The sequence below is a fragment of the Puccinia triticina genome, chromosome 7A, assembly GCF_026914185.1.
Source record: "Puccinia triticina chromosome 7A, complete sequence".
In the NCBI taxonomy this organism is placed as follows: Eukaryota; Fungi; Basidiomycota; class Pucciniomycetes; order Pucciniales; family Pucciniaceae; genus Puccinia; species Puccinia triticina.
In genome coordinates this window covers 6351231-6361241 of record NC_070564.1, presented here as the reverse complement: position 1 = coordinate 6361241, position 10011 = coordinate 6351231, and positions in this window count along the sequence as shown.

Genomic DNA, 10011 nt, shown 5'->3' with positions numbered 1-10011 from the left:
CCTCGCACTTCAATGGCTGACCCCAACCCCCCGGCCCAGGAAGCCGAAGAGATGTCGATGGCTGAGTGCTTTGAAGCCTTGATGGCAATTCAGAAGACTACCGCCTTGCAACTCCAGAGTGTACAGCAACAAGCGGAGCAGGCTCAAGCAAGGGCAGATGAACAACGCCGCTCCGACCGGGAGCGAACAAAAGCTTTGGAAAAGGCTATTCTGTCTTCTTCGATAAAAAGAGAAGCTTCTGTCTCCTCTACGGCTCCGGCAGATGATCGCATCGATCTCGCGAAGTTCAGGACCTCCGATGGACCCCGTTTCAAGGGCCCCATTCAAGAGGCAGAGCTCTTCTTGACCTGGATGCGCAGCGTCTCGATTTTCTTCTTAACCAAAGGAGTCAAACACTCCAACGACAAGATTCCGGTACTTGGCTCCCTCATTGACGATACCATACTACTTGCATTCTACGAAAGCAAGTCGCCCAAATTTATAGGCAAGACTTGGGACGAATTTAAGTCTCGGCTCTTTGGGTTCTGCTTACCAGAGGACTGGCGTGCCAACGTTCGCCAATCAATTGTCCGCCTTGAGATGTCAAACACCAAAAGTTTTCAAGAGTATAGCAATTGAGCTTGTACCCTCCAAAGCCTGATCAACTTCGACATGATCATATTCGACGACTTCTCCATAGCCGAATTCGTCGTCCTCGGCCTACCTCACGCACTCAGAGTGAAGGTCAAAGACTTCCAACTCCTGAAGCAAAAACCGTTCAACTACGGCGATTTTGAGACCCGAACAAACGGGTTCTATGCCGATCTCCTAAAGACCCGTCAGCCCTCCTATCGGTCCGTTGCCACGGGAGCAAACGCCACTCCACTTGGCTCAAATCGACTCGAACCGGATGTGTACCTGTGGAAGATGCATGCGTACCTCGACTCTGTAGGGAAATGCCACTTCTGCAAGAAACATTGTGGCAATGTGAGCCGCGATCCTCGCGAACTCACAAGAAGGTTCACAGAGATATCACGCACCGTCACCGAGCACCATACATAGTCCCTCCAGTCCCGCCTCTCCCAGCTCGGCAGGGAAGTACTGAGACTTCCCCCGAGCTAGGTGAGTGACCCCCTTTCTCCTCCACTTCTGTTCTCGTTTCTTTCTTTCTTTCTCAAAGTTGTATATGGCCGGGAAGTACTGAGACTTCCCCCAAGCTAGCTCCTTTTGCCCCATTTGCAATACAAGCTGAGGTTCTAGAACTGCTCGCGCCCTCGCCCTCGTCCTTGTCTCTTGCTCCTCGTCCTTGTCCTTGTCCCAGTGAAGCTCTCTGTGTCGAGAGCTTACAGGCAACCCTGCTGGAGCGTGCCCTGGCCCCCCAGATCAATCAAGAGTCTACATTCCGCCGGCATTCCAGGTTCCCCCGAAGCCCGCCAACTATGTGGCCCCACAAGCCTGGTCGAGCCCGCATCAAAAGCAAACTGGCCCTGCCACCGCTGGCAGACCAACGGGCAAACCAGCGGGGGTAGCGGGCATGGATGAAGCCCCGGCCTTCAGACACTCCCAAGTCTCCCTGATCTCTGCAATCGACGGCCAGCTTGAAGCAACTGTTCTGGCCTATGAGGACCCACTCGATGCAATCAAGACAGAGGAGGAGGTGGCCCCAAAATCTGATGAGGACTCTTACCTACTCCCGGAAGAACCCACCAACACGTCCGATCTCATGGACGTACACGCGGTTGACAACCAAGTTGAGTCTATCCTTGACAAGTGGTTCCCTGCCGACGACAACGGGACCACGGAGTACGTGAACCCTCCCACTGCTCCTTCCCCCCCCACTTTTCTCAAAGCCTTCATGAGTTTCATGCTGGCCGACGCTTACGCGTCCTCACCCCCACAGGCCCTCGGACAGCACTGAAGATTTTTCTATTGACCCTACCGGTACCCCCGCTGCGACCCAAGACCCCTGATTTTTTTTTCATTCCCCTTCATTCATCAGTTCCCACCTTCCTAATCTGTTCTACTGCTACCGACCCTGTTCTCCGTTCAACAAAAGTCCCTGACCAATGCCGGACCAACATTGCCTTCAATACACGACACATTCAAGACCAATCCCACAAATTGACAACAACAACGGCACGGTTGCATCGACACGGTTCCAGTTCCACGACCCCCAAATTGTTTCATCATTGTCGCCCATACTCCTATTCTCCTTCTATCAAGACTGCCCCTCCTGAATTTCCACGATTATCGATCTCTTTCGAGCTGTTCTCGAGACTTTGGAGGGGCATAAGCCGCCCGACTGGTCCAAACTGAAGGCAGCCATGCTCGCCTATTGGGCGGACGTGGACACGGCAGTTTTTACAGAGCGCAACGTTGCAAACCTAGTTGATAAATGGACGAAGAAGGGCGGTGTCTCCTCTGTAGCGGATTATCATGACTTCCGCAAATCGTGGGACCCTATTCAGGCCTATTTAGTCTCGAAAAATCATGTCAAATCCGAGGAAGAGCTGAAAAAGCAGTTCTATCAGGCGTTCTCAGCGGGTTTTCAAGGTCGCATTAGGGATGAACTAATCAAGGATAACACGCTGGTGGTGACAGTCGATAACCGCGCCAGGCTCTCATCCTTCAAAACCCTCCGCAGCGCTGTAGATACTGTCATGAAGGGACAGATCTCCCTCTCCTTTGAGGATACGCGATCATCAGCTCCTGTAGTGGCTCCCTTTCAGGAGGCGAACGAATCTATGAAGAAGATGCTCTCTGATCAGCGGCCCTCGGCCGCTTCTTCGTCCCCCAAACCGGAAACATCAATGGAAGACCTCACTAAAATGTTCAAAGAATTTGAGCAGTTCATGAAGCAAGGAGGCGCGAAGACAAGCTCGTCGACGGAAAGGGGTCCGATGATTTGTTATTACTGTCATCGAGAGAATCACGGAACCCTTCGCTGCGCCGAACTACAGAAGGATCAGGAGGCGGGTCTAGTCGAGAAGAAGGGTAATAACTTCTTCCTGCCCAACGGGGCGCTCATTCCTTTCGATCGCACTCGCCCAATCCGCCACGTAGTGGCCTCCTTTCCATCCAATCAGGCGTCAAGTTCTCGGGCTCAGTCTCCCGGGCCTCGTCCGACATCTCATTCGGCCTCCGTGGAGTTTAAGGCCAGCTGTGGGTCTTTGGAGCAATGGTACCCCCCTGCGGTTTCATCTCAATCGTTCTCGGGTGGGTACGACTCGGAAGCGGCAGGCAGGAAGAGACATGAGGGGTCAAGGCCTTACAAAGCTCCTTTGGCTCCGCCATCCCAGGCTAAACGGCCGCTTCGCAAGCCAGCAGCTGCCCCTAGCGGTCCCACGGAGCCTGATGTAGTGGACGAGCAGGAACTTTTCGAGCGGATTATGAAAGATCCCGATCCCCAGCCCTCTTCGCCGAAGGATTCTCCAGTCAGGCCAATCACACCGCCTAAGGGTGCGGGAGCGCAGCCGAAGGTCCGCTTCGAAAGGGACGTCTCACGGGACCACCCAGACGCGGTGGAGGGTTTCGTCAAGAAGATCTTTGAGCTTCCATTCACGACGACAGTAGCGGAAATCTGCTCAGTCTCTCCAGCGGTATCGGATGGCGTTAAAAAATGGGTCTCGCGGCGTCGCGTGGAGGTAGGCCCAGAAGAGTTGAAGGTGCATTCGGGCACTTTGGCGGAGGGTCGCGAGTTCAGAGAATCCTCGCCGGACCCCTGTCTATACTCCTGTCCATTAGGTTATCTAGCGTGTTTGGTCGGAGCAGGCGAGAATACGGCGTCTCCGTTGATTGACTCAGGCTCGCAGCTCAATATCATCTCAGACAGCCTGGCAAATCGTTTCAATCTCACACCGCGGGTCAATTTTAGCTCCGCGGTATATGGCATCAACAATCAGGCCTGCGAGTTGATCGGAGTCGCAGAGGACGTTCCGATCCGGGTAGGAAAGACCATTGTGGGCAACTGCCACTTCTGGATTACCCGCCAGGAGAGTCCTTTTATCCTAGGTCGGCCTTTCTTAATGGATTTCGAGGCAACCCTTTTGTTTTCCCCCACCGCAGGGGAGAGGATCATCCTTCCCGATTCCGAGGGCAGGAACATGGAGTTCTCACTCTGCCCGGTCGAGAAGGGTCGGTGGGAGCGGGAATTTCCGGCGCACGGTCGAAAGGCAGTCTTGACTCACTGCGGGCGCATTCTGGAGTTGCCCGAGGGGGCGGAGGACCCGTCTTTTTTATGAAGGGAGTTGGTCCACTAGCCGGCAGTTTTAATTTAGGGCCTTGCACTCTGTCAGCGGATTCAACTCGACCCCTAGAGGCCCACAGTGGTAGTTTCTTTTCCACTTGTCTTCAACCTCCGTCTTCCATTTCGTCCGCTCAAAACATCAAAGCTCAAAAACATCAGCAAAATCAAAACCCATCAAAAAAATTCGTTTCATTGGGCTTTCAGTCTCCGTTTCCGTCTCTCTCAAAATCGCCTTCTCTCGACTCTTCAAGAAGGACCCTCCGGCCGCGCGCTGCTAGCGCGGGAGTGGATGTGCAGCATGGGCTTTCCGCGGGGGCACAAGGTACAAAAGTAAGTCCCCTCCATGGTATGCATCTCCGGGTAGATTCTACCGCCAAATCGAAAACATTACCATTGGCCACATTCGTGAGCGACTCGCCGGGCCTTTGTTTGTTTCCCAGTCCAGGCAACTCCCTGCCTCTCTCGTCTCGTCTCCGCAACGAGACTAAACTAGCCCTCGACTCTTGTCTCCGCAATGAGAATAAACCAAATTCATCCCTCTACAGTCTCTGCGAAGAGAATAAACTACTCCCCCTCCGTGAAGAGGCTAAACTATTTACGTCTTGTGACGGCCTCCGCAATGAGGGTAAACTTCCGAGCCTCCGCGACGAGGATAAACTAAAGACAACGGTGGGCCGCTACGCTACATTTAGTCCGTAGTTCAGCGCAGCGTAGCGGATCTAAACTACAAATGACAGGGTTTTCCGTTAGCGGGCAGTGATTGCCCGCTACCGCTAACAGGCACCCCTTGAAACTACAGGGCCTCTATCGCCGCTATCAGCGCTAGCAGTGCTATTCAACCGCTAAAAAAGCTGATAGCCCTGTTAGCGCCCGTTAGCGTAGCGTAGCGTCCCGTAGCGGGCGCTACAACTAACGGCAATGTGTCAGGAACTACGCAACGCTAAACTAGCGGATAGCGCACGCTACGGATAGTTTAGCGTCGCGGCCCACCGTTGCTAAAGATCCTCCGCAATGAGGTGAAACTAGGTACTTACCGGCTGGAATGCAAGGGTGGCGTGTTGGAATTTGGTGTTCCGCGGAGGTTGGGAGACGTAGAAGTAAGTTCCTTCCATAGTTGCACCTCCGAGGGTTTCTCTGCACGTCGTAAAAACCCTACTCTAGCCACACTCGTGAGCCGCAAATCTCTTTTCGGTTCTTCGTTCTCAGAGAAAGCGGCGTTTGAAAATGGCGCGGAGCATCGGACTTGGCGTTTACTCGAGTATGGGCTCAATCACGGCGCGCAGTCAGTTCTGGTGGATGCGTGGAGGGAAGGCTCCTTTCTGTCTTTTGCCGCCAAATACAAGCCTGTGGCTCGGAAAGTCAAGCCCGTGAATCAACCCATGCCGCAAAACCTAAATCCTCCGCTTCAGCGCCCTCCTTTGTCTCGCAATCCATACCAGGAATTGCCTCGCTCGTTGGCAGGACGTTTTGTTCCCAAAGGAAGAGTTACGGCGGAGCGGCTCTCTGTCGTCAATTTCGGGCCCAAGGGTTGGCTGTACCCGGACGAGCTGAACCTCATCAAGAATGTTCTTGCGGAGCGCAATATGGCCATCGCTTTCACTGAAGGGGAGCGAGGGTTGCTGAAGGAGTCTTACGGGCTCCCGTACATCATTCCGGTCATCGAGCACGAGCCTTGGCAGAAGCGCAAGATCCCCATCCCGGCCGCAAAGCTCGACGAGTATACCAAGCTGATTTGAGAGCGAGTCAAGACCGGCCTATATGAGCAATCAACATCTTCTTACTCAAGCCCGGTATTCTGCGTCCTCAAGAGCAACGGCAAACTGCGCATCGTCCACGATCTTCAACCATTGAACAAGGTTACGGTTAAGGACGCCGGTGTTCCCCCGGCTATCGAAGAGTTTGTAGAGTCTTTTTCTGGTCAAGCATGCTACGGGCTTGGCGACATCATGGGCGGCTACGACGAGCGCGCGCTGGACCCTATTTCTCGCCCTCTCACGACCTTTGACACCCCTCTTGGTCGATTCCAGCTCACAAGTCTCCCTCAAGGAGCCACCAACTCTGTGGCCGTCTACCAGGCGCAGATGTTGTGGATTTTGCAGGAAGAGATCCCCGATCACGCGGGAATCTTCATCGACGATGGGGGCATAAAAGGCCCCGCTTCTGACTACGACAACGAGTTGCTCTCTTGGCATCCCGGCATTTGTCGGTTCATTTGGGAATACGCTGAGACATTGGAGCGAATTCTGTTCCGAATCGAGGAGTCAGGCTTGACGGTGTCCGCGTCAAAACTGGCCGCCTGTGTCCCCGCGCTGGAGATAGTTGGACATGTAGTGTGTAAGGAGGGTTGGAGGATGGCGAAGAGTAAGGTCAATAAGATACTCTCGTGGCCGACTCCGAAAGACGCGACAGAGGTGCGCGGGTTCTTGGGGGTGGTAGTGTATGTCCGCCTTTTCATCCCGTCCTTATCCCAAATCTGTCTACCGCTTCGACGTCTGCCGCGTAAAGACGCGGATTTTGTTTGGACTGCGGACTGCGAGGAGGCTTTTGAGACCTTGAAGACAATAGTGGGAAAGGATATTGTGTTGGCGAAGATCGACTACGGGCCGGAAGCAGGGCTGATTAAGCTTGCCGTGGATTTGAGTTCTCATGCTGCGGGAGCCGTGCTCACACAGGCGGATTCGGAGGGTCGGGATCGACCTGCCTTGTATGAATCTCTTCTGTTTTCGGACGTGGAGTCTCGCTATTCTCAACCCAAGCTGGAGCTCTGCGGGGTGGCTAGGATACTAAAAAAGCTACAGACGGTCCTGTGGGGTCTGCACTTCGAGCTCCAGGTCGATGCGCAGTCACTCATTCAAATGATTAACGCGCCGAGTTTGCCGCACGCGCCCATGACCCGTTGGGTTGCCTTCATCCAGCTCTTTTCCTTCTACATCGTCCATCGGCCTGGCAAGGTGTTCACATTGCCCGATAGTCTCTCTAGGCGCCCTCAAGGGGACGCTGACTCAGATCCACCTCTTTCTGACTTTGACGAAGACACGCCGCACGTTCGACCTCTACAAGCGTATTCAGTCGGCTCCAACCAGTCTTATGACGGGTATCAGGAGGGTTTCTGGCGGAAGCTTGAACAGTATCTCATGACGTTGGTTCGCCCGCCCGGCTTGAGCGCTAAGGAGTTTCAGGGGCTCAAGCGCAAATCCTCAGGTTTTTTTGTGCAGGCAAAACGACTCATGAAACGATCCAGTCCGCTACCTCAGGTTGTTGTTACCCTGTCTAGCAAGCAAGAGGAGATTTTGGAGAAACTACACAAGGGTCTTGGCCACCGTGGCGTTGCAGAGACCTATCGCCGGATTGCGGATCGATTTTGGTGGCCGACACTTAAACAGGCAGTTGCGCGTTGGTGTCAGAGCTGCAAAGCCTGTCAGAAGAGAGACGTACGGCGGCCTCTGGAGCCGCGCTATCCGACTGGAGAAGAAACGGTGTTCGGACGAGTATCAATGGACGCTGTCCACATCAAAGCGGGAGGTGCCAAGTACTTGATCGTTGCTCGAGACGATTTTTCCGGTTGGGTGGAGGCGAAGTTTCTCAATAATCTCACCTCCGAGGCGGTCGCAACTTTCCTCCAGGAAAACTGGACTATGCGCTACGGTTTGGCGCGCTCTTACTCAACGGATGGTGGCTCCGAATTCGGCGGAGCCCTAGCGGATATGCTGCGGTCATTGCCGGGTCAGCATCGAGTCTCCACGCCCTACTACCCCGAAGGACAGGGTATGGTTGAGCGGGGACACGGCCCTCTGAAAGCGGCGTTAGTCAAGCTGGCGGGCGAGTCGGGCAAGAACTGCCGGAAGTTCCTGCCTTTGGTCTTGTTTGCCGATCGTATCTCAACTAAGCGCACGACGGGTTATTCCCCGTATGAGCTTGTCTTCGGGCAGCGTGCGGCCCTGCCAATCAATTTGGACATCGAATCCTACCTCGGCGTCGACTGGGAAGAAGTCCGCGACATGACGGATCTCTTGGTAGCCCGGTCCAAGCAGCTTGAGAGGAGCGAAGATTCTCGGCGTCTTGCGTACGAGAGGATGATGAATTCGCGCAAAGAGTCTGTTCAATACTGGCAAGAGAAGAACTTCGGGAAATTTCAGCATCCGCTTCAGTCTGGCGACCTTGTCCTCGCCTACAACCGATCACTAGAAGTGCAATGGGGGCAGCTTTTCACCCACAATTGGAACGGGCCCTACAGAATTGTCAAGCAGGTTCAAGGGGGTTCTTACGTCCTCGCGGAGCTCGATGGGACGGAGCTCAAACGCCGTTTCGCGGCGGATCAGGTCAAGCGGTACTTTCCGCGCGGGGGCATTACTGATCAAATGTAAGTCCCCCTCCTTAGTATGCACCTTGGGTTCTACTACCATTAGTCGTAAGCATTACTTTAGCCACTGCCGTGAGCCGCCCGTGGGACCTCTGTTTCTATTTTCTGTTCAGATCTATCTACCTCTCTCTCGCCGCATGGAGTATCAAAGGAGTCTGGGGACAGACTCCAAGTGGTGGGTGGATGTGGTGGCCCCTCTCGTGGCCAGCTAGTCAGGAGCATCAAGACTCATCAAGGCATCAAGAATCCAAAACATCAAGATCCTCTCTCCTTCAAGATCCTCAAGACCTCAAGAATTCACCCTCTCCCCATCTCTCCTCATCTTTCACCTCTCTCTTCCATACTCCTTTCCTCCTTCCTTTTCCATCCTTCCATCTCATCTTTTTCTCTCCTTCCCAGTCCCCTTCACTTTTCTTGGTCCTAACACAGCATCTGCTGTGGGTTTATTCTCTGGTTTGTTTTTCTTTCTCTTCTTTTGTTTTTGTCTGTCTGCTCTTTCCTCTTTTCCTTTTGTTTTTTTTTTTTCTTCTTCTTTGGTTCTTTTCTTTCTGCCTCAGATCACTGTGTTTCCTTTTTTTTTGTGTTGTGTTTCCTTCTTCCCTGCTTCTCTTGTTTGTTGTGTGTGTGTGCGCGCGTAGCGCGCGGAGGATGTGATGAAATGTATGTGACATGTCACCCTGAGTCCAAGTTCAGCTTGAACTTGGATGATGGGTGGCTATGGCATTCTGATCCCCAGAATACGGACCATCACAGAGCTTATAGATCATATCTTCAGAGTTTCAGCTTACGGGCTCCGCCCGCCGATCGTCTTTCATCCAGAATTCCAGATCCCCGTTTCTTCCTCTCTTTAAGATCACTTCTCATCCCATCAACCACAAAAACAACCGCCGCCGAGGATCCAAAACCCGGCGAACCTCTCAAAACCACCCAACCAAGAAGCTATCCCAGATCCCCCTCCCATTTCAGCGCTCAATCCTCACGGACCACCCACCTCGAGGGCAGCCTAAACAGCATTTCTCCCCTCACACGACTGCCGCCGCTTAGCACGGACAGGAGTCCCTCAACGCAGAGTTGGTCAAGGCCTTCCTGCCCACGGTTGTCACCCCGGCCTTGATGAGGGGCCTCTACCAAGGCAGCGGTTATTCTGAGGGCGCACATTGATGGCAAGTCTGGGGCTCTTTCCGTTGTATCTGATGGGTTCTTAACCCTTCAGATGCGGGGTCACTCTTGTTCTTTTTTTGGTTTTGTCTATTTGTTCTTTCTATTATGGCCAATGAAGATATGATAATCTTCCCAACACAAGTCCCAGGGGTGCTGCCCTGGAGGGGAGAGCCACAACCGCTTAAGTCCGTGGGGCGGTCCGGCCGAACCGGCCAAAAGATAGGCATTAGGCCAAGTCACCGGTTTGCTTCCCTTAAGGGATATG